The sequence below is a fragment of the Anas platyrhynchos genome, chromosome 13 (assembly GCF_047663525.1).
Source record: "Anas platyrhynchos isolate ZD024472 breed Pekin duck chromosome 13, IASCAAS_PekinDuck_T2T, whole genome shotgun sequence".
In the NCBI taxonomy this organism is placed as follows: Eukaryota; Metazoa; Chordata; class Aves; order Anseriformes; family Anatidae; genus Anas; species Anas platyrhynchos.
Window position 1 is genome coordinate 3,169,587 of NC_092599.1, and position 25,844 is coordinate 3,195,430.

The window sequence follows — 25,844 nt, forward strand, 5'->3', positions numbered from 1 at the left end:
TGGCTGAGGTGACCGCAGATTAAAGCACCCACACTGGAAGAGGAAAACAGCTGCTTTCCAAGCCCTACCCCAATGAGTTCATGAATACTTTATGGCAAGTTGAACAGCTTCAAAGAAACACCAAGAAGTCCCCCCTGCTCGTAACCGGTGGCCTAGTCCTGGGGGAACAAGCAGAGGTAGGAACCAAACCCTTCTCAGCCAGGTGACAGAGCTCAACCCCAGTCTGCCTCTTTGTGAGCCAGCAGCACAATTAATCTCCTTCTAGGTGAGAAGGACACAAGGTGCTGTGTTTTGCATGAAGTCCAGATCTCACCATCTATTGGCTTGGGTCCTTCAGGCATGGCAGCTCAGGGAATGCCAGCTCTGCCAGTTGTGACACAGGCTCATCTGCTTGGCCAGAGCAGCAGCCAGTAACTCCAGGGCTTGGTCATATCTGAGCAGAGGTTTTGAGAATGCTCATTTAAGCATTCACATCCAAAATCACTGTTACAGAGATAGAAATACTCTAGTGGGTCTAGCCCATAGCACTAACCAATATAAAAGTTGCCTTTCCTGTGATGCAAATATCATATGATAAAAACCAATATAACAGAAACTGCTGGTAGACAGTCTAAGTGGGTTAATACAGTTATTATCCAAGCCTTGCTTCAAGCTGTGGACTGATATTTTCCACAATCCGCTAATTGTTCATGAACATCCAAGCTAGCAAATTAAAGTAAACCCATTTTATCACTCAGATTTAATGATTTTCTGCTGGGAAATGTTCAAAAATGTCCTTCTTTGAAATACTTAGCTCACCAGCAAATTCACCATCAGTTGTTCATTTCTTCTCCACTGAAGGTCACTTTGAAATTTTCACATTTTCCTTTAAAAGGTTTGTATATAAGATGACCACTGTGAGCACGAAGAACTTTTACTTCTCCTTGAGTTTTTAGTTCATAATGGTGTTTGAACATTGTAAGCCTGTGAGTACTGTAAGAAAGTGAATATTCAGATCCAGAAATTTCAAATCCAGGTGAAGTGAACTTGCTGATTAACTCTGTGAATGAAATTAGTAGTTCAACAGAGGTTCTGATGACAGCAAAGGAAAATCTGTCTTAAAATATAGTAAAACCTGCAGGAAATACAAGGTACCTGCTGAGAAATCAGCTTTCTCTTTAGCTATAACGTTTAATCTTTTTGACTCTTGCCTAGTTCTTCGTCTGGGGTAGAGGGAACGCAGGTACAGATTTCACAGTGCTGTCACTGCCAGTGAAATGTTCATATTAATCTAGATTTGTATGCTGTATAGCTGTTGGCAACGAGGACAGTTAACATTCCACTATCACTTTCCCTTCAAGGATACTGAAGAGCATTAAAAACATTAAGCTTTGAGGTTGGTAATTTACTAATGAGAACACTGATTCAAAGAGAAATTAGAACCTTAATCTCTCATCCATTGAAGCCAATAGAAATCATTTTGTGATTTCCTTGGGCAGACTCTGTGTAGCTTGTAAAAGGTCACAAAAGAAATCACAGAAAAATTAGACTGAAGTTCAATAATTTCTTGCTCATTCAGTAAGAGAAGAATAGCTGCCCCTTATGCTATGCCTGTGCCCTTTAAATCTGAATCCCTTTTCCTTAATGCAGTTGAGAAATATTCCAATAAATTTAGATTTCTAAGATCACATTTCCGTGTCACCACCAGCTGTGTGCTGTAGCAGAGGAGACATGGAACAACTGATAGCTTTGGAGCACTATTAGTTTTCATTCAGGCTGAACATCACAGCTCTCCTCCACGGGATCCAAGCTGGAGCCTTCCCTGGTGGTGGATGCTGAAGCTCCAAGCATATCCTGGAAACAAAGATCTCTTGGACAAGTTTCCTAACAGAAGAAGTATAAAGCCAGTCCCACCAAACTGAAGAACCAAAGCTTTTGAATCCTGCTTGCATGCTCACAATTACATTAAGCATTTTAGTACAATGGAAAGCCATACCTCATGCCACATAAATGAAATTTCCAAATTCTTGGAAGTAGCTAAACTTCACCAAAAACCAATTCCATACTGCTGAGACCTTTCATTGAACTAAAGCATCTAGTTTTCAGGGTGACATAATGACATTGAAGAAATCACAAGTTCTTCAAGCCTGTTGTCTTATAGGTAGTATTCTCAAAGGCCTGATCCAAAGCACTGTGTAGTCAGAAACAAACATTTCAACTTGGGCCTCATGCAATGTTTTGCAAGATCCTCCATCTCTGGTAATAATTCAAGCAGTTTATTACAGAATTTCATAATGCAATATGCATTGCTTGTGTGGCTAGCAACCTTTATATCAACAGCGTAGATAAATGCCAGTACTGCTATCATAATACACTTCAACTGAGGTAAGAAATATAGTGCTGTATTTACAAATTTGATCCATTCAGGGCCCAGGGCTGTAGCAACTTATATATAGGAGCATTTATGCACAAAACCACTGGAGCATACACATGATTATTTATCAAGATGGTCTACGTGTAGTGCTGGTATTATGCATTAGCACCTACTTGATATAACAGGAATAAACATTTCATGAAAGAACACAAAGGACGCTGGAAAGGTATATCACAAAAAAATTTATATAGTGAACCCCTGGAATATTTATGTTTTACATTCCACATAAAGTGTGTGAGAGCTAGCCATGTAAAGCCTTCCCAAAACCAGGTAAGAAGGACAATTTTATAATGGTGATATAACTGAAAGAGCTTTCATTGACTTTAAGTACAAACCTTATATTTTCTATTGATGTTCCTTCAACTTATGAATCCCATAAAGATCATTCCACACTATGATAGAAAGAATAGATGTATTTCCATGATATGCAGAACAGATTTAAACATTTGCACTCATCTGGATTTAGCAAACTGTAGTGCGCAGTGAGTGGCAGATGTATTGTTCTGCTGTGCCATATAAAGTATTATTTCAGATGTTTGAAATAATGCATATAGTTAAAGGTTATGGTAGAATAACATTAAAGAAATTCATTGTTTCTTGGCCTGATGGTAATATGAATGATAAAAAGGTGATGACTATTATAGCCTTGAAGCATTACAGTCATTTTGCTATGATAATAGTCCTCAGATTTGGTTATAGCCCTAATATGTTACCTGAAAGTTAAAATCAGATTCACAGGTCTGTTGGCACATAGTGATTACTTATTGTCTAGGATGTAATTTCTAAAAGAAAAGGAGTGTTGATCTTGAGGATAAATCCTGGTTTCTTTCTTTCTTTATTTTTTTTATTATTTAATTTTAAGAGGAGCTAAGCATGGAGTTTTTATTTCAGAGAATGAATCAATTCAGGATTGTCATTTCTACCTTGAAATATGCCATGATGAATACCTCTCCTGCTCTATGCTTTTATTACTCTTTGTACCAAATTATTATGGACCACAGGCAGCTGATGTTTCTGGCATTACAAGCAATAGAGCAAAGCTGTCAAGTGACCGAGAGCTTCAAACCTGCCCCTGAATGATTTGAGAGCCCCGATGGATTGTTTTGGTTTTACTTTTGAGATATTTGGGGATATTAAAGTGCCCATTACCACAGTATTAGTACTTCACCATCCTTAACACTTGCTTAATCCATCAGTTTTAGAGTCCCAAGTCAAGGACTTGTTGTCAGTGAATTACTGCTGCCAATGCAATGCAAACTGTCAGATTGCAATCTTAGCCATAACAAGGTCACATAATAAAGCACATAACAGAGGAAAGACTGTAATAATTATTGTTTTCATTGTGTATAATATCTAAGTACATACTAAAGCTTAGTAGTAGACAGAAGAGCTGTGAAAGTCAAGGCATTTCTTTTGTATTTCTGATTCTCTCTCTCTGAACAGAAATAAAAATAAATAAATTTAAAAAAAAATAAAATGATAACAATAATGTTCCAGCCAAAGCAGAGCTGGTTCCAGACAAGCTGAGAAAGAAATGAAATGGTGTCACAATTATGACAATGCAGAATAGAAATTCAATATCTGCTCTGTAGTTTGTGTTCTGTGTTTCTTTAGGGGACTAGAAAATATTTGATTAAAAAGGGAGTCATGTTCACGGGGTGCATTACTCATTCCAGATTTCACATTGTAACTCAGGCTAGTCAAATACGTTTCTTAGCCCTGAATCTTTCTGATATCTCTGTATTTCTAGAGCTTCACACAAGCGATTGGAAATCAAACATTCACAAGAGATAACGCAGTAAAGCATTAAACCTAACGGATTTTATGTGTCCAGAGCAATAATTGATTTCATGTTATGCTAACCTACTCTGCAGGTTTAAGCAGTGAGGACAGCTCCATTTCATAAGGTAGTCTATGAATTATTATTTTTAGGGTTTTTAAAAGCACTGAGGCAATTTACATTTCTATTTCCTTTTTCAAACATTTATATGGATGAAGAATACAGGGAACACTTGCACAGGCAATGGAAGAAATTCATCTTTCAAGTTTTCATAGGGGAAAAAAAAAAAAAAAAAAAAAGAGAAGTAGAAAAGAAAAAGTGAAGTAGAAAAAAAAAAAAGCAAAATGTTAAAAATACATTATTTTTTCAAGGGGAGAAGTTATATGTTTTTTCTTTCCCTCTCTTTGTGCTGCCTGCTTGCTGTTGGAGTGTGTTCCCTCCACCTCTATAAGCTGGCGAGGGCTTGATGGTAGCACAGTGTGAGCAATTCCTGGCATTTCAGAGTTTAAAAACAAACAAACTAACTCTTGTCTGAGCATTATATTACCAAAAATGCATCAGCATAATGTCACAGAAGGCAAATCAGGAGGGAGACCCACTCCCTTCTTGATGGGAAGGTTTCAGAGAACAGCTACTTCCCCAGCGAGTTGGTAGAAGCAATGTCTTTCTGGTTAATGCTGGAGTAAATAGTCCCCTGAAACCAGCATATCTATATTCCAAAACACTGCTGTTTTTTTTTAAGCGCACATTTTGATAAAATAAGGAAATAAGTAAAGTGTTGGACAAGATGCCTACTCTCCAATCCAGGGTACATAGCCTTTTCTTTCTGCTACAAATTAATCTCGGCCAGTCAGCAGAGCAACTTAAACGTGTCTCTCTTAGTTTTTGGGTAAGCTCCCTAAACCACAAATAAGGTAGTCTAACCTGAACTGCCCTCAATCTTCCCAGGTGTTACTGTCTCATTTAAATAAGTTACACCTGAAAAAGAGAGCTGATTCTGTGGGCAGCTGCTAGGGCACTCAATTAAAACAAGAACACCAGTCATATATGCTATGCCAAGTGGAAAACCATTAACTCCAGGATTAATTCACAAGATAATGTCTTTTTGCCTACCGTTACCAGGAACTGCCATGGCCCAGTGCCTGTTGAAGTAACAGAGTTTCTACTTCAATAAGGACCAAGTCAGACTGCATGTGGTCAAAAGCCTCTTCTTCTTCCAGGTAGTTTCCAGTGTGTATTTATGGTGAGAAATGAGTGTCACTTTCTTTTTTTCACATTAGGACTGCTGGGCTGAAGAAAATGGGTATAACTTTTCTTTTAATTCTATAATCTTATTATCCCAGCTCCAATAAAAACTGATAATGAAATCTGAGGATATTGAGAACTTGGATTTTTTCCATTAAATTTAACTTGATATTTTTTTCAAGCAATGTGGTACTTACTATAGTCCAACTCTTTTTAAGACTATCCTGGGAAACATAAACCCTTGCAGCGAGCCATTTTCTGTCAAAATTACATCTGACCTGCATATTTTTGCAATTCTCTGATGCATTATACAGTCAGATCAGGTTGTTCCTTGACCAGTTGTTCACCCCTATCAATTGCATTAGCATTTAACCTGTCAGTTTAAATTACAAAGGTAACAAAGGTTTAGGAAGGTTACAATAGATCCAATCTTACACAGAAGTGTAGAAGAATAATCTTAAATCATCCTTCAATTCAAGTGTTATTTTTTCTCCTGACATACATATACTCACCTTCTAGAAACATCACTGTACCTGTGAGCAGCTTTTTATGGTGAGGAGTACATGAGATCAGCAAAGCATGTGATATAAGAGAAGTACCTGCAATAAGACAAACATGTATAATTTATTTGAAATGAGATTATATCTCCTGTACCTTTTCCCATTTTCTCTTCTGTTCTTCATCCTTTTCCATTGTTAAATTTTCTCTTCTCTCTCCGGAGACTTTATTCTTCATTGTGTCTGATTAGTAAATTAGGTCATATTCTGTAGTCTCATAAGCACTTCATCCAGGGCTGGAGTCCATCAGATTCTATTAAATTTTGATCCTTTAAGCCTGAAGATACTGTGGCTCGGAAAAGGAGAGCCCAGCTTCTCCTTAAACTATCCGTCATCCTGTGTTGCACGCTTACATATCTACCACATCAGTTTGTTTGGTTTAGGTGGCTTCTCAAGTAAAATGCCATCAAATACACATAACCCAAGAATGCAGAATTACTATGATACCTCAGCAGCTGGAATAAATGTGAGGACAGTCCCTGCTACCTGCTCAGTTATTTTCAACCTGTAATGCCAGCGCACCAAGACAAAATGCATTCTCTTTTAAGCAATTGAATATGTTTGGAATAGTCTAGAATCATATTCATTTGGCATGGGATCTTTCAAATCTGTTTAATGTGTGTATAACATGAAGGCAAAAGGCATTCTAGTGCAGGTCCTGTGGGGTGGTTCCAAGGTAGAAGGAAGATCTGCAAAATGTTGCCCTCCAGCACCCTGCTGACCCCAGTGCTTCAGGAGAGCAGAGCAGGAAACCACATTTCAGCTGGCTCCGAGTGTGTTTATGAACAATGATGTCAGAACTGCAACTACAGGTTGTCTGAATACAAAATCTGACATAATTCCTATTGCAACTACCCTGCCTATCTCTCTGTACCCCTCGCAGCATCAACACAGGCTGTGTAATAACATCAAAGCACTCCATAGACTTTTGCAAGGCTAAATCAGCATAGCATGAGCCCCAAATGCCACTTTTTCAAGCAACAGGGAAAAACAACCAAACAAAAAATTACAAAAGCAAAATCCTAATTCTGCTAACTTGTAAATGCCATGGAACTTCCTTCATATTTTCTTCCTTTTCCTACTAAAGGTGAAACAAAGGGCTTCTTCCAATAATATTCATATGCACAAAGCTTGCATCAAAGTCATTCTGTCTTTTGTCTGCATGGAAACTGCATCATTAAGGTAATAAAGATGCAGTGTTAAAGGTAAAGCCAGATTGTGGCTGTTACTGAGTTCAGGGAATGCTGTTGCATATTTCTTGTAATATATGTAAATATTTTTAAAATATCGTTTCCGGTGTGTCCAGAATGCATGTTAAAAAGGCTCTAAAAATAACGATGTCTGGCCATATATTAAGTTTTAGCAATAGATAAGTGCTGAAAATAATGTCATTGGAAAAACATTTGAGGCGTATATCTTTGTATGCTTGCACAACTACCAACTTTACCACATGCAGCTGTGTTGCATTAGCTGTGCCATAATGAATGTTTAATAAGCAGAAGGGAGGAGGATGGCCACATTTGCAGAGTGCATTCGCTGCCGGAGTTGGGATGTGCGGGTTCCTGCTCCCTGGAGGCCGAGCAGCTGAGAGGTGAGGCAGAGCTGGGCACCAGCAGGGCATTCAATAGCTGAAATTGTCCAGATGCATAGATATCTTATGATATACTTAAGATATACATATGTCTTATGATATACGATATACTTAAATGCATAACTTATTTAAGATCATCATGAAAATCTGTTGAGTATCCAAATACTCAGTACACCCAGTGCCAGTCAATATGAATTTCCAATGAGTGTTCAGAGCCATACAGGCATCAAAAAGACAATCTTCACAGTGACAAGAATGACTCAGACCTTATTGATGTAACCCACAGTATTAGGCTCTAGAGCAAAGACAGGTAGATTACTCTACGGTTCCATGCCAGGTTTTATTAAAGAGTGCATTGGGAATTGTCAGACTTCTGAAGTCTGCCATAATATCTGTACACTCAGAAGGCTCTTATGGCCTTTACCCAGCAACTCGTATTCTATTCTCACTATACGTAGAAAAATGTTAAAGAAAGAAACAGAAGGTGATGTGATTTCCATATTCAGTGCAACATTCACTACTTTACAAACACAGCTGCAGATTTTGCTCTTCCTTGCACTTGGGCAGAGCTAGAATTTCAAATTTTTTGACCCCATCACACCTGCTGTTTATAATGAGACCTGTCTCAAACCTATCTTAACTGGACAGCTGCAGCTATTTCTCCAGAGGAGGTTCCTTTGCCAGACCTGATGGGGGAAGAAATCCCCTAGCAGTGTAGCAGGGGACAGGATGGAGCTGGTGAGCTGATTCACCCAGCACACAGATTTTCAGAACAGATTTCCTGGTGCAAAGCAGTACAAGAAAAAAATAAAATAAAATAAAGTTTCATTTGAGGGTCCTGACGTACATATATTTTGAAGTATTTTTGTCATTTTTAAAGACTTTTTTTTTTTTTCTTTTTGAAGAGCAGAACATTAAAATATCTAAAATGAACTGGCTCCAGATTTATTATTTGTTGCTTCACTCTTATTTCCCTCTTTCCCAAAATAAGCAGTCTTCGTTGTGGAACAGAATATCCACTGCCCCCAAGTGTTCTCAGGAGCACAACAGAGAGATAAAGTTCAATCAGGGAGGTAAAAATATGAGCAAATAACAAAACCACAGACTTTCAATCAGGGCTAGTATTCATGTCCCAACAGCCACAATCAAGCAGCCAAAGCTAAAGTTAATTAAACATTGGTCCTAACCAATGTTTAACTAAAATAAAATAAAAATACGCTTTTCCATGAGTTCACATACCGAATGTTCTGGGGCCACAGATCCTGGCTGTGCTGCTCTGATATATTTGGGTTGTCAACTATAATGTGAGTATGAGGACGCTGCTCTGTCTTCTAGCAAAGAATCGTTCCTGGCAGCAGGAGCCAAATCAAACCCTTATTTCTATAATACCCAACAAAATACACTGGGTCTTTTCTGTGGGACAATTTATAGGATTAGTGCTTTTATTTTCATAACATAGGATATTATGTCAGCTTTTCATTGCTGGGCAATATACAGCCCTGAATATCCAATACTCCACGAGATGATCTCCAAATGCTATCAGTTTTCTTGCTGCTTCAGTGCTGACATTTGTTCTGCTGATATATTGAAAAATACAGAGAAACGCTTTGTGGGGAAATTCAAAACGTAGTGAATAACATTATCTGAGTGTCCCACTTCCATGATGGTCCCAAAAAAAAAACTTATCCAAAAAATGGGAATAGAAAAAAACATTCTACTCACAATGGCAAGTAGAGACTTGCAAAAGACTTTTGAAGAGATGAGAGACAATTTTGTTTGCAGAAATCTGAAAAGCTGAGTGAAAAAAGTTCTTTTAGGAAGGAAAGAAGGAAGGGAGGGGGGTGGCGGAGGGAGGAAGGAAGGAAAACTTCCCACTTACTTCTAGTTCTTATTCCAGATGTATTCTCAATATAAATGAAATTAGGTCATGTATTCAATAAGGCATACATGCACTATTTATGGTATGCAATCAAGCTTCATGCTGCAGAATTCAGTGCCACTGTCTATCATGAAGTCAGACTCCGAGGCTAAATAACTTAATATCCTTAAATTTTGTACCCCCATATATTCATGCTTTGGAGAGCAAATGCCTGAGCTGAAGGCTCCAAAGTAATCTGTTTGGAGTTCTGACCTTCCTTTGAAGTATTACCAGTATTTGTCACTGTTATATTCATAATAGTAGATGAGATTTAACAGTCCTTGTTGCCTGCGTTATCAAAATGCTTAACTTAAATGCAAAACGTTTTTTGCATTTTTACAGACATCTGGGGTAATTCAGATACAGGATCTTTGTAGTACAGTGGAGGGAAATTCTTCTGGAGCTGGGAACTCTGAGAGTCCTGGTACAATCCTGCTGTGTTCATGTATAACCAGGGAACTCCACACAGCTACTACATTGAATTTCTGATTAAAAATGGGAACAGAAACGGAGATCATTTTCAGTCCGCACACAGAAGACTATAAGGCTCCACTGGGCCAAAATCCCGTTTTAGTTTTCTCTATGTGTTCAAGTTTTGTGGATTTTCTTTGAATGCATACATTTAGTAACTGTCACCCTTCCCTGAACTGCAAAGAAAATATGGAAAATAAAGTATGCTTGATCACAGATATCAGGATCCAGTTATTAAATGATTGTTTCCAATGCTTACTTCATGATCCCAAAATTCATGTCATTTAATTATGTTCCTAATACTACAGGAAATCCTAAACACCTATAAGATTTATAGAGCCTCCTTGCACTGAAGTTCAGTGTGAGCTGGTAACCTAATTTCTGCAGATTTTTCCAAGGCACCCAACTGTAAAATTAGACAAAAACAAATAAATACTTTAAAAGTAATTTTAGATGTCTCAGTTGGTGCACGCCTATCAAGTCACCCAAAAGGTTTTCTTCCCTTAGTCCCCCAAAAACTACGGATAAAGATTAAAAACAAAAACAAAAATAAACATGGACATAATCAAATTTACTCCGTGTTTGACAATGTTCAGAAAGCCACTGCTGGCATACCACAGGTACACTGCTTGTATACATGACAAAAAAGTTTCAAACTGCTATACAATTGTATGGGGTTAATTAATTAGGGGAATTTTATACCTATTAAATTAACCAATACAGAACTCAGTGTGAAACCCCCTAATTCAATCCCAATCTGTTTTTATTTGCTTTGGGAAATGTACAAGCAGAAACTACATCAAAGAAATCAAATAGCAATACCCTTGCTGCTCTGATATATGTCTCCATCTGATAGCTTTCCACAAACTTAAGTGATTTTTTTTTTTTTAGGGGGGAGAAAGGAGGGGAGTGTCAAATAAATAAAACCTCTGGATTTAGACAAAACCACTGCCTTCTCAGATATCATCTCTCAGAGAAATAAGAATAATATTGGGGACAGAGAACTGATCAATGTTCCCTTTAAAGTAAACTGGTTAAGTGCACTAATTAAATTAAAAAGCCTGAAGTTTAGATCTCAACAGCAAAGCAGACTCTTTGTCCTCAGTAGGGGGTGTTCCCCATAGGTGGGACATTTCTGCGCACCCTGCTGGACCCCTGACACAGACAGAAAACCCCAAGAGGGCCAAACCCAGCAGGAGTTAGAGGCCCCAGCAACTCATCGTCTGTCCAGACAGGCCAGGTACTTGCAATGCACAAAGTTCACCTTTAAGCATCTTTTCACTTTACTCTTAGGAGCTGTAGCTCCAGTCTTTTGGGAGATGTTCCCAATGGGTAGGGTCACAATAAGGCTACTTATTTCATTAATGACCATCCAGCCCTGAAGATCTGCTCTGTTGTGTTTTAGATGCAGGGAAGACAGACGGTGGGCAGAGATCACAGAAGTGCGTGTAGCTCTGCATGTCCCCTCTCCGTGCACCCATTCAAGAGAGGCAATGCCTGAAATAACAGCCACTGCACTCATTTTCATTAGAGGCAGCCACAACACTGCCTTGTCACATTGCCTTATTGCCGCGTGTCAGGTGTTTTTGGAACATTGTCAGTCTAACAGCCACTCCAGAAGCACGAGGAGCAGCCTTTGAAACAAGCTGTTCCGTAATCACAGCATCTGAGTGAGCGTGCAAAGCATGTGCTTGGCAGGTGCCTTGCTACCTGGATTTTGGAGCTGAACAGGAGAGCTTAGCAGCTACCCCATTGCCTCCAACTACATAGCTGGCTGTGGGGCTCCCTGCTGCATGGTAAGACAATGCAGAGGGCTGCAGAACATCAGGGAGGTGCCCTGCAGGCTGCAGAAACTATTGCACATCCCAGAAGATGCCCTGTGTCCAAACCCAGAAAGCCAAGAGGCTGTGATGCTGAATATGACCTGGAGCATTACAAACACCTATTGACAGTAGACTTTCTTCTTTAAAAAAAGTGTATTTACAAAAGAAAAGTAAGCATCAGAAGTACCATTCCATACCACCAGTAGCAAGAATAACCCTGTTTGCATCATAAGAATAAAGCTTACATCAAACTACAAAGAGGTTACAGGAAACTCTTGTATTTCTTGTCAATGTACAAGGCTCAGAAATAATATTCTGCTGAGCTAAATGCCTTTTATGTTTGCTGTTTAAAGTAGTAGCCACTTTGTATTTTAACTATGACCTTTCCATTTACTGGGTCAAGAATATCAGCTGACCGTGGAGTTGGAAGTAAAATAGTTCCTGACAGACTCTGCATTTTATTTCCACAAAATGACAGCTCTAGCCTTCGGCTCCTAGTCAATATCTTGAAGAATTATTATGATTCTTGTATTTTGCTAAAGAAAAATGGATAATCACATCTTTTCCCCAAACTGCAAAGATATATTGTTTAGTCTCTTTCTATCCATCCATCTCTTTCCTACTGCAAATACTATGCGTTGCTCAGTCTAACCTAAATGCAATCACCTTACTAAAAACACAATCTTTAGAACAATTATAGTCACAAAAGTCTCAGGCAATTTTCCTGCGGAGTACAGCAGTAATGTAAAAGGAAAAACAATAGCTCAGATTACTCAATCTATTATTAACGTTGCGGCTTTACTGAGAAAGTTAATGGCAGTATCACAATGAGATGCTGACACACATGTCACAATAACATTGTCATAGCAGGTGCACACGCCAAATGTAACTCCTGGAAATGTTTGAGCAATCTGCTACACAAAGTGAGGATACTCCTGTTGCAGCAACTTTGCCATTACCTAAATGTGTCTAATTTGATGAACATCTTATTAAGGCTGAAGAAAAAGAGATGAGAGAATAATGAAACAAACAAACAAATAAATAAATATCAACAACAACAAAAAAAAAACAGTATCACTTACATGGAATATTTGGCATTTGTTTTTGCCATTGTCAATCCCCGTGGGAGGGGATCAGGATACAGGCAGTCGCTGGGGCAAAGTCTTCTATGACAAGATCTGTTGAGGTTGTCTATCAACAACCATCTGGCTGCAGATTTTCAGAAGGTGTTTTGATACCACTAGGCGCTGTATAAGTTTTAAAGGCATATAAATATCTCATTGCACTTGCAGAATATCACCCTTAAAATATTTCCCTTGGTCTGGTAGACCTAGGGCTCTCCGGTGCTTGATGGCATTGATTTCTGTATAATGCATTGTCATGTTAGAGAGCAGATGCTTTACTCTCCTGCGAAAGGTAAAATACAAAAGAGCTAAAGAAGAACACAGGAAAACTTGTAAGAAGAAGCAGAGAAGGTGAGGCAATAACTTCTGTAAAGGTGAAACTGTTCTTCTGAATCTGGTTCTCTCAGGCAGAACTGAAGTAGATAAAACACATGTTGGCATCTTAATGCTTAGTTTTTCATTCTTCCCTTTTCTTTATCATAAAATGAAAGAAAGTATTTCTTCTCCCATCTTAGATCTACCCAACAGACAACAGATCAGTAAAGCTGTGTTAAAAAAAAAAAAAAGAATAATGTTTCCAAAGCAATAGGAATTCTTGAAGGAGTATGTATATATTTGCTTGATAAATTATTTCTTCATTTCTATATTCATAAAAGCACATGTATTTTCATGCACCATTGAACAGAAAAATACTGTGAATTTCCATAGAAAGGTGCTATTGGTTTATTTTTTTTCTTTTGCTGAAGGAGTTATTTGTTATGGATTCTCAAGGCATAATAAAAAATGTTGTTATCCTTCTTGCACCTTATTGAGTGTAAAAGTGCAATTTTATTTTGTTTGTTTAAATGTTATTAATTAAAGATAGTTTCAGATGTTACTTAAAATAAATTCAAGCATTTTCTCTGTATTTTCAAACTAATTTGACAGGGACTTGACATTACAGCAATGTAAATCTCAAGGAAAGCCCTTACTAGACATGCGTTAATATCAGTTTGACATGAAAATGTGAAGTTCAATAGAACTAAGGCAAAGAAATGTTCAGCAAGGCTAAGACTGGTGTAAGCTCATACCTAGATTCAAGGAGCCCCCAGGCTTCTGGAAAGGAGGCTGGTAAGTCAAGAAATGTGCAAAACAGATAATAATGCAACGAGATAGAGGAGAAATTTTCATTATGAGATTACATATTTAATTGAATTTCTAAATTATGTCATGACATTTAGACCTCTGACTGGAATCAAACCAGAAGTCCAGAAGTGAAGAATAGAGAAGTTACCCTTAGGGAGCTCAAGTAGACATCAACCAGAAGACACAAAGGAAGAAAACTGAATGTTAATGACTTCTACATTAAGAGGTCTTTTTTTCCCCATTTCCCCATTTTTCTATGAGTAGAGGTTGAAAAGGTCTCCACATCATGTCAGCACAGTGAGGAAGTTCCCTGCAGAGCATGAATTATGTTTCCTTGCCTGCTAAGTTTTCAACAGTTGGAAGAAAAATTGCATTTTAGACACAGGGTGTAAATCTCACATTTTCAACCAAAACCTCCCCACACCCATTTTTTTGTCGGGTCAGTCAAATTAATGGGATTCAACTGTTTTTTACTACAAATTCATTAAATTTTTGAAAAACTGTCATTACAAGAAAAAAACACAATATTCAGTTAATAATATCAAGTTGCTACTACACTGGCTCCTTTTTCTTCTTAATTGGATATGTTGAACCAAATTCTACTCAGCAAGCAGTTTTTATTTTGGCAAATCAGCATTTTTTTTTTCCAGTGGGAAAAAAATTGTCAAGAATTTCCAGCCGTCTCAAATAATTTCCCAGATGTGGTGGTAGCTTAATGAAGTTATAGCCTATTTAAAGCTACATTCTTGTATCTTTTAGGTCTTCCTGTAGTATCAAGGGACAATCAGTCACCACGTGCACTCAATAAACCAGGAGAAGATGATACTACAGGAATCGATGTAGCTCTGTAGAGATTTGGAAGGTGTATACATATTGGAGAAAGCAGTAAATAAAAACAATGTCTCACTGGAATTTAATTTCAGCATCCAATGGGTGAGCTTGTACTTAGGTGCGTATATAAATAGCTTAGACAAAGGAAAGGGAAAATTTTGAACTTAGTTAAGTATTGCTTAGTGTACAAAACGTAAGGCCAATGTTATCAAGTTAATCTCAGCTACGCTAATTCTGCAACAGTTTTACATAAAGGCCCTTTCCGATTGGATACAGATAACTTTGGGCTCTCCACTCCATCAAGAAAAATCAGTCTGGGGATATTATAGAGTAAACTAACATTTCTCCACTATATTACAGGTTTTTCTTTTAAAAACAAAGATCCATTCCTCATACAGACAAGTTTCCACAGCTAACAGAGGGTGCCAGTGGTCCTGTGGGTATGCAGGAAGCATTAGGAGTAATGCTATGTTAATATTGAGCTAAAACTAATAATGGCAACATTTTTAAAGACTGCTTGGACAACTTGTCATTAACATTTATTCAGACTTCCTAAATTACCAACCATTATGAAAATAGACCAAGTCATTGTTTTACCTGTAATAAAGTCAAAGGGATTGCTGGAGATATAGCAAGAGTATTACACACATAATTACCACCATGGTAATTTATTCAATAATGCTCCCATTTAATTACAGAAACCTATTACACTGAGTGATGTGTTAAACGTGATTTATATGCCAGACGTAAATATTCAAAAAATGGCCTCCCATAATGAAAGCATTTCCTGGCTCCTCTCTATCTGTGTTTCACTTGGGTGTGCAGATACAATGGGGATCACCTAGGAGTATAGATAATTTTTGTTCAAAATGTGGAAAATTAAATATTCCTCATAGTTGCAAACAAATTGTTTCCTACCAGTGTGGCATTGCACATCTGTAAATGCAGTGTGCTCACAGCTGCCTGCATGCACTCGCTGCCCACTTTTCTGTTCTGCCTGTGCCCTTGGGACATCCAAAGGCCAGTGATGATTCTGCAAAAAGCTTTTTTAGAATTTTTAGAGGGAAAGATATTTAGCACTGTAATAATTCTCTGCCTCTGCATGAGCTTTACCTGAACTGCTTTAATACCAAAAGTTTGGCAAACCACTCTATTACTTAAGTCTTGTCCTCCACAGATCTCAGAGTTTTCAGCAGAAACAGCAGAATGAAGCTGTTTCTGTTTGAATATAGCAATTTTTTCAACACCCATCTCTAAGAAAATGTTTGCTTCTTTTATCACAAATTTAAACAAACTAATTCAATCCTAACCATGTCAAGCCTGACAGAAAATGATGATGCTCATAAAAGCCACAGCTTTCTAAAGAGATATCTTGCTCTTGGAAAGTGTTAGCTAATTGATAATACAGGTAAAATTCAGCATGTTGCGTCTATGCTGATACTGAAAAATGCTGTCAGACCTGCTTTTTATTGACATCCTCACAAATACTTTGCTCCCTAGGTAAAGACATTCTTGTCAGAAATAGCTGAAAACATTATATAAGATATTTCTCAGTTTATCTATGTAAAAGTCTGTTTTAGAGACTTTTCAAGCTTCCTTAAAAACAGCAAGTTGTGAATCTACTTAAAGTCTCACTTCAAGCCTTAAAAGAGTGTTTCAACTAAAAACCAGGTCAGTGTCACCAGTCACTACAGCCATGGGCAACCAGGTGTGTGTGCTCACACTGCTTCTGAGGTCCTGTGCACAGACCTGGTTAGGGATTGTACAGACTCAGAGTAGTCCTATAGCCTGCAACCCCCCTGTTAAACCATGGAAGACTTACTGATGTTTAGGTAGCACCACTTAGTGCCGCAACATGCACTGATTCCGATCTATCATGACATATCTGTATTTTCGGACATTGTCCTTCATGACCTTTTAGTAATGAAGGAAGCATTCAACAACCAATGTCCATGAGGCTGAAATAAGAAAATCACTCCAGATACACAGGGCCCCTTGCAGAACTCTGGAGTTGTGTTTCTCTGTCACAACATGGCAAACATTAAGGAGCAACACCACAGGCATCTGTGGAGAAACAAAACAAAAACCTTGTTGTGCCCATTGCTGCACCCATTGCTGCATTCCCCTTTAGCACACACTGAAAATAATGCTGGAAATAAAAAGAATAAACCCTCTACACTGACTTTATTTAACCTTGCTTTAATGTGATTGTTAAGGCAAGTCTCTGAAGACTGAATCTACAAAAGATTTAAACATTTGCCACCTAGTGGAGTCAAAACCCACAGCTGCTGGCTCAGGGACTTGTGGCTCAGTCCTGTTGTGGTCTCAGCCTTCCCTGATGATCAGAGAGGATCAGCGCTGAACACCGTTTCACCCCATTGCCATCCCCACAACATTTCATCCCACTCAGCCCTTACCTCTAATCTAATTTGACTGAGATGTAGAAACCTCACACTCTCTAGAGATCGATTCTCCTCAAACACAGCACATAAATGAATATTTTACAAGCTATATAAATGAATCCCTTTCCATTTTTCTTTTTCACGTCTGCTGCATGAAGGGAGAGGCTGGTGCCAATTTGCAGAGTTAAGCTCCCATCTGAGGGGTCAGGCAGACTCTCCCAGCACTCCAGCTGAGCCCTCTCACCATCCTCCCCCTTCATTGGGCTCCCTCCTAAGTTCCAAAAATACCATATGCTGCTATTCAGGTTAGTGTGTAACTTCAAACGTCATTTCAACTCCTGCTCAGCTGCAAAGGTTGATTATTAAAAATGTGTAATTGCTCATTTGTTCTGGAAAACATCTTCCAGAGGTCCTGTGCTTCAGTGGTCTTCAGTGACCTCTTTGCTAGTAAGAAACAATCTGCACTGAAATTACTGATGTGTGAAACCCTCAGCAGCAAGAAAACTCTACATGTGGTTACATCCTTTAGCACTTAGTGGTCAATAGCTAATACGATGTACCTTAAATGTGGCTATGGGGAATTAACACTTGACATGTTAGGATCCCACTGCAATAACCCTATGCTCTTGACTTCAAAGTCAGTAGAAGAGTAATGTTGAGATCAAAGACTTCCAGTGCAATTACAGTTTTTGAAGTTTGCAAGCCATAGAAATTGAAGGCATTTTAGTTTATTCACTCGTAGTTTTCTGAACTCCTGAGTACTTTGAGTCACTGTTCAAACTTTTGATGCAAACTAATGTTTTGATGCACAAGGATCTGAAGATGACAAGGAATTCCAGATTAATCTGTACTGATGGCAAGGGCTTTCTTTAGCTTTCCATTGATTGTGCAGATAGCTTGCAAAGTTTTCCAATGTAAAAAAGAATTTATATATATATATAGACATATGTACACATGCTCTATATTTTGATTGAAAAAAAAAAGCTGTTGGGCCAAACACTATCTTTTCAAGTCTCTCTTCCTGTAGTTTTACTACTTTTGTACCTGCTTTATGAATATACACAGCTTTGGCTGGATTTGGCTTTTTATACATGGCTTTCCAACCTCAGCTGGGAAGGATACAAATGCAAGTTTAATGTCCCTCTTAACACATTAACCAAGGAATACTTCCAGTTCAACTTCCTTCCACCAGTAAGTCAGACATTCAGAAACCTATGATTTCCTGATGCACTATGACAGATACATGGTTGTCCATTTTTCTGGTACATACATTTATCAAATCCCTTTATCTTTTTCTCTGTATGAGCAATCTTTTCCTCTTGCTCCTCTACTTGCTTTTATCAATACTCGTTGCCTTGCTTCCTCTGCTGAAAGTTATCTAGACTGCTCCATGATGGATCATTTCAAATAGACTTAGTCAACTGTGTTTATTGTGAAATTCAGTATTTTTGTGGGAAAGTGTTTTTAACTTCTTCCTGGACTGTCATTTGTAACCAAAATCTCAAAAGCACAAAGGATGCTCTATCTCTTTCATTGTTCTTGAATGGAAGAGCAGATGCTGATTTAAGACTATGATATAATCTGGATTTATAAGTCAAATAATTGCTCAATTACCATGACAACATTGAGCACACTCAATATACCAAACTAACTATAAAACATCAGTTGCAACTATTTAAATTAGGCCTTGCAATCCACGTCATTTAGTGACCATAAATCATATCAGACAGTACTGCAAGTAAAATGTGACCAATTCAAATTGCATCCCAAGTATTTTCTGTTCCTTTATGAAAGATAATCTTTGAATGTAGTGGTGCACCATGTTAACCCCATTTGTCCACAAGACTGTCCTGGGCAGATACAATGCTTATAAATTCTGGCAACACGTTGCATATCTGGGGAGCTAAAGCTAGGCAACATCCTCTTTCTGCATTACGGAGTCCTTGTAAAACAGACTATATATAGCAATAAATCTGTTTATTTTTGTTATGGTTCTTCCATCACTCTCTGACTGCTTCTGTTTTCTTTCTGAAAGCACTTGATTGTACCATTCTCTGTCTGTTTTCAGCATCATAAAATGAAATTCACCTCATTGATCAAACGATGACCTCTATCCAGTGCCTCTTAGATTAGAGATAACAGCAGGCTGCTGTCTAACTGAGAAATAATTTCTTCAGCTCCTTCAGCTCCTCTTTATTATGATTGCTTCCTAAAATATCACTTAAAACTGAAATGGAAAACAAATGAGAATATCTTCTGTCAGTATTTGTATTTTGACTTACCAACACACACACACTGCAGCACACGTTGTTTTAGAATAATTCATTTTTCCTGTGGAAGATGAAGAAAATATTTAACTGTACATAACTGATATGAAGAAAGGAGTAAAAACGGATTGACATAATGCCTACCTTTTGCCTAAAAGACTTTATGCTTGAAGCAGGAAAATGGTAGATGTGCATTCATGTGAAATTTAAACTGTGTGTATTCAGGAACAGGTTTTTAAATATCAGCATTAAAGATCATGCTAAAATACATTATCACATTCTGCACTATAGCATGTGTTACATATTTATAACAAGGAAAGCAGGAAAGACTAATCATACACTATGAATAATTACATGTTTTTATGGTGAGATTTGCAGAGCATTATCCCAGACATATCTTCCTGCCAGGGCAGGAAGAGGGAGTTGTTGCTCCACGCTGTATCTCTCCATACTCAGCATCCACTGCTGGATGATCCTGCTCTGAAGCTGTTAGGCATACAGTGACGTTTGTACAAAAATAAGCATAAATCTATGTATTATTCCAGTCATTTCAGGCCTAATTGTTGAGCTGCAGGAGGGACTTCAGATGGCAGCAGATGCTGCACTCTTTTCCCAGAGCCCTGGGCCCTACCACGTTGGCTAAGCAATGGAGTGTCGGGGGGACTGGTCTGCATCAGTAAAGCCTCTCAGCTTCAGCCTGACTATCCTTCATTGTATCAAATGTGCTTTTCAGGAATAAAATGAACTTTTTTCTTTTTCCCCAACAAAACTTTGAGTGCCTCAGACACTGGAATGGGTTTTTGACAGCTGACCTTATTTTATCAAGTAATATATCATCAAAGCAACACAATTCGGATAGTGTATTACACTAGTACAGATGAAATATTACACAAATGTATCAACCAAGTAATGCTGTTTTTATGATCCTTTTGACCTAATATAAGCTACCCAGCAGAAGCCTTTTCCCAGATACTGAGCTTTTCCTGCTTTATTTAAAGAGAGGTGAGAGTAAGGGTTTACAAACCTTTTTAACGATAGATAATATAGAGAAAATGTGTTTCTTTGTGCCTGTGGTGTGTACCATTGCCCCTTTCAGGTGATGCAGCAAAAGCTGTGACTGATGTAGTCTGAGGGAAAATATTATGAAGTTAATAAAAATTAAAGCTGCCTTCCTTGCTTTGATTAAGAGATATAGTGCAGTAGCCTACTCTGTGGGGTCCCGAGGAAGCTTGCCAGGGTGCATTGGGATGCTGTGTGCAAGGGTGGAAAGGCAGCACGCAGCCTCTGCAGAGACAAGCCTTCCACCTCAGGCATCTATACACAGATTGTGCTGCAAAATTTTTAGATTGAGATTACAAGACTGGGCATGAAAGAAAATTCTGGTAGCAGTTCTGCAAGAGAGGATCATGTTCAACAGATAAAGGCTCAACAGCAACAGAGCTTGCCCATTAAGCACACTGGTGACTTTTCAGTATTCTGCCCCAGCAGGCATGCAACAGCCTTTAGAGTCTCCAATACCATATCTGCCATGGACTCTTTGTACTTCACTGGTCAGTTGTAATGTCTAAATAAAAAGTGACGCACCAGGCTTGAAAACTCAGAGCACATTCCCAAAGGAAAAAGGCAGATATTTCTCAAGGTCAATCTTGATCACACAGTCATGGATAAAGAAAAGTTGAACATCTCTTAGCTGGGAAAATATCATTTGGAAATCATCTGTTTTCTTGAGAAGAAAGCTCTTGGGACACAGAATCTCCTCTGAATAGCCTTGGTCCTTGACTTCATACTGAAATAATATAAACACTAATTCAGAAAACTTGTCCTGTGTAAAACTTCCTGCATCTTCCAATGTGTCACTAAATGTTTCTGTGTCACGCAGAAAAAAAAAAAAAAAATAATAATAAAAAAAAACCTTAAAAACTAAAACAAGCAAACAAACAAATGAACAAGCAACTGAATGTTTATGGTAATAGCACCACTGTTCCCCTTTAGGTGCAATGAACTCAAATTCTCTGATGGTCAAAATTGTTTTGAGATATTACCAGATGGTTTACTCATAAAGCATGCAACACATTGTAGTGCAGAGCCTGCCTTTGCTTCAGACAACTTTATCCATTCTGTGATTTTCAAGACTAGTAAAAGCACACAGATAGGTTGACAGATACATTTGCTGCATAATACTGGCTCTGCAATGCTAATATTGGCTGTTGCCTGACATTTTATATAACAGCATTTATATAACCAAACTTCCTGTAATTTCTAAGTTACCTGATGCACCACGAAATTTCAAACCAGTGATTCCATTTTCTACACTGATCAACTTAAAGCTGATGATGAATCAAGTAATATCAGAGAAGATAAATTATGTGGCTGTTTATTTACAGTTTACATCCCGGCAGTCAATGTACCTCATGCAGAAATTGACCTTTGGAAGAACTATAGCAGCACATTATTTTTGCAGCAGTAAAATTGATGGAAATTGATGATGCCTGAAAAACACACAATTACAGTGTCTTGATTAAAAATGGAGCACATTTCAATGAACTTTTTCCCTTCTTTGTATGATTATGATACACAAGTACTAACATTAATGGTATTTTTTTATATAATGAACCATAAAATTACAGTTGGCAGTCAAGAGCACTCTAGCAGATAAGTAAGGCAATTTTCCTCATCATTTTTCCCTTTGTTGTCAATCTTGTTGCATAGCCCATTGCCTTTTCAATGAGCTGTAATGTGAATATTCAAGATCTTGCTTTTCCCCGGTGTATATATTCCAGTTGAAATAATTCAGTTTCATGCCACCCATTTTAATAGGTTTTATTAAGTAAACTTAATATTTTAGGTTTTCCAGTAGTACCAGAAATTGCCTGCACATTGGCAAAAAGAATAATGGCATCTAAATTATCTAGGTTTTATGATCAGCAAAAGTGTTCGTTGAGTTTGCTGCGCAAACATGCTTAAAAGTTTGGTTTTGATTTTCCACTAATACTGTCTTTTTCTCTATACAGGAGGTTTTATGAAGTTTAGACATGTTTGAATACTTAAACACATAAGAATTACAATCCAATTAACTATCAGTTTAGACTGAACCAAGTTACAAGAAACATGCATTATAGCTATTACTTCTCATATTAAGGCATGTTAAGAAGCATTTACATTGTGCTATTTCCAATTGTCTGTCAATTTACAACTTGAAGTAAATTACAGTTACAGGAGAACGAGAGATGAGTAAAATGTTTCATCACCTCTCTGTCTTACACAGATTAAAATAGCAATAGAAATTAATATGTTATATAGTTAGAGTTAGAAAAAAAAGATGTCAAATATTCTTGAGGGGAATTATCATTCTCACCTCCCACTACATGTAAACAAATGGCTGTCATATAAAGAGAATTTTCTTGTGCTCCAACAGCAGGATGAAATCTGGGCTCTTCTGAAGATTTGATGTTGGTGAATCTGACCGCCTCCACAGCTTGCAGTGATAGATAGGTAGATCCTTCTCAAAACAAGTCTGAAAATGTTGCTTTTGTCCCTTAGCTCTAGTATTTGCTCTGAGAGCTTCGCAGTCAGGAAAGATTACTTAGATAGCTTGGACTTGATAAGGATCAACATATTATCATCACTGTAAGTGCAGAGCCATGAGAAACTCATCTCAGGCCTTGTGCTGTCTGAAAGTCAATCTGATTTTAGGCTGCCAGCTGTTTCCCAATTCTCATTCCTATCTTTCCTGATCATTCTCCTACCCTTTCTTTTGTACTTCTACAGGGACAGATGCTCTTTCATCTTTATCTAAAGAAGATGTCGAGATGTTGGAGGATTTCTATATGGCAACTAGTAATGCTTAAGAATAACAATAGCATGAGCAAACGAAAACATGCAAACTCCCTGTTCACATATAGAAACCTCAATTAGAAAAGGCTGACCAAAAAGTAAATAATAATAATAATAATAATAGTAAATAATAACAATAATAATAATAATAATAAATCTTATAGCCTTACTTCCTTGAAAAATCTAGGAATTTGCAAGAATGTACATGTCAAAAGTGATGTTAAAAGAATAATAATAAAAAAGGTAGTTTTAACTACTAAATATTTTTTGACTTAAATTAGAGTGTTATTCATTTAAAGACTGCATTACTTCACCTATTTTTATACTGAGCAATACTTGCTTTAGTTTTACCCAAACTACCTAAGATGTTTTTTCAAGGAATAGTATTAAAGTATTAAAGTTTTGGGGGTTATTTAAACATGGAGGTGTTTAGAGCCAGGCCAGATGGGGCTTTAAGCAACCTGGTCTAGTGGGAGGTGCCCGTGCCCATGGCAGGGGGTTGGAAGAGTATTTAATGGTACTGTTAGTCTGGTAAACCACTGTGTCTGTGATACTGTACTTGACAATGAGTAATGTTATTTGGGGATTTTTGTTTATTTTTGCAATAGCTCTTTTTCTCCATCAGTTTTCACTGCAAGGAAACTGAAGAAGCAACTTGTAGTGGGAGTCATTCCTTACTTCTTTAAAAGGGGCGATTCCAGGGAGAATTTCCTGGTGACATCAATTCTGGTTAGTTTTAAAGTTGAGGTCCAACAACTGAATGTTGCAAGTAATTACTGTAAAGAAGTGAGTCCAGCTTGCAGGTGAGATGGAGCTGATGAGACCATGCTGGCTGCCTCTCCAGGTGGCTTTGAAGCAATGCTTAGTTTTACCAAGTTGAGCATGGGATCAAATTCCAGCATTCACAGAAGTGTTTACAACCTAGTATTATAATTTCAATGGGCTGTATCTCAAGTACAGGCTGGTCTGCTGTGTAAAGGTTGTTATTAAGCCAAAGTTCATAAAATAAATCAGAGATTAAACAAATAGCAATTAAATTTTGGTATGAGCTGAGAATGATGAGATTGTATTGCTGATGTAAAATATACTCTGGTGAATAAAGGATCCAGTCTGAAAAAGAAAACACTATGTAGGCTTTTGATATATGCCCATATATCTTTCATATAAACAGTGGTGGCTAATCTTGATTCAGAGAGCTCAGAAAAGAATCTGCAGCTGAGAAATGAAGAGTGTCAGGTTTGCAATGAGCTAATGTGGCAGAAGGTCAAGGTTGACAAATCAGTACCGGCCTAATGCCTTGAATATATCCACTGCAGTGTTAGACTACGAAAGATAAATGAAGAAACTGTCAGGCAGCTCCACTCTAAACAATGGGACAATTTAAAGTGGAGGGAATCATAATCTGAAGCAATTTGTTTCATACTGTACAATCATGATAAGGAAAATCTCATTTTTTATTTTTTTTCTCTCAAATTGGTGTGTAAATAGGAGTTTCAGCTGAAAATCTTCCATCAGAATAAAAGTCACATTTCAAGGTAAACTTAATGATAAGAGCCCAGTTTTAACCTCAGTGGTAGTACAGAGATGAGAAAACAATTTGGGCTTGGTCATGCAGCAGCCAATAAAATGCTTCCACTTGTACTGTCCATTTGGAGGTGAACAAGGACAGGTAGTGAAATATGCACTCACAAGACAGTGTGCTTAGCAGCAAGTCAAAGGAGCTCTGAAAAGCAAACTAGTGCACATCCCTTGATGAGGAAAATCATATTTGCAATTTATTTCTAGAAGGGGGAGAGGGATATTTACTTTATAAAAGATTCCTCCTGTTCAGGATATTCTACTTTTTGGTCTCTAAGATAACAAATTGAGAGTAGAGTGCAAGAATTGTTATTTCGCACAGATATACTGATATTTGTTCTTCTGTTCTGTGAAAGACTTTACAGGGGTCTCCACTGTGAGCCACATGAGCAAAACAGCAGAGGGAAGACCCTGCAAAAAGTAATCTGAAGAAATGGGTTGTAACGTGTATGTTTCACTACATAAAAATGGTAAAGTAACAGTTAGTACGTGTTAAACCCACAAAGTGAAAGAAATTGAAACTTAAAACTCTCACTGATCCGCTCTGTAACTTCACACTTCAGTTATGGATTTTTATTTCAGCTCTTTCATGAGTCTCTGATCTTACGATTTTCTTTCCCATTTTCCAGATTTTAATGAGTCTATCAAGACATTTGTATAGCACTGAAGAGAAGGTTATGCAAAGTCTGAAGTAAATCCAAATTGATTTTGAGTACAAGGCAATTTGACTTAATATGCATCTACCTCTACTCAAAATGGCTCATTACTACCACCTCACACTTCCAAACTCATAGTGGTTATATTTAAATAAAACAGGTTCCTGTTATCCTGTGTCATTAATTATTCACGGCCTAATCCTGTTGCCTTTAATACCAATGGGAACTA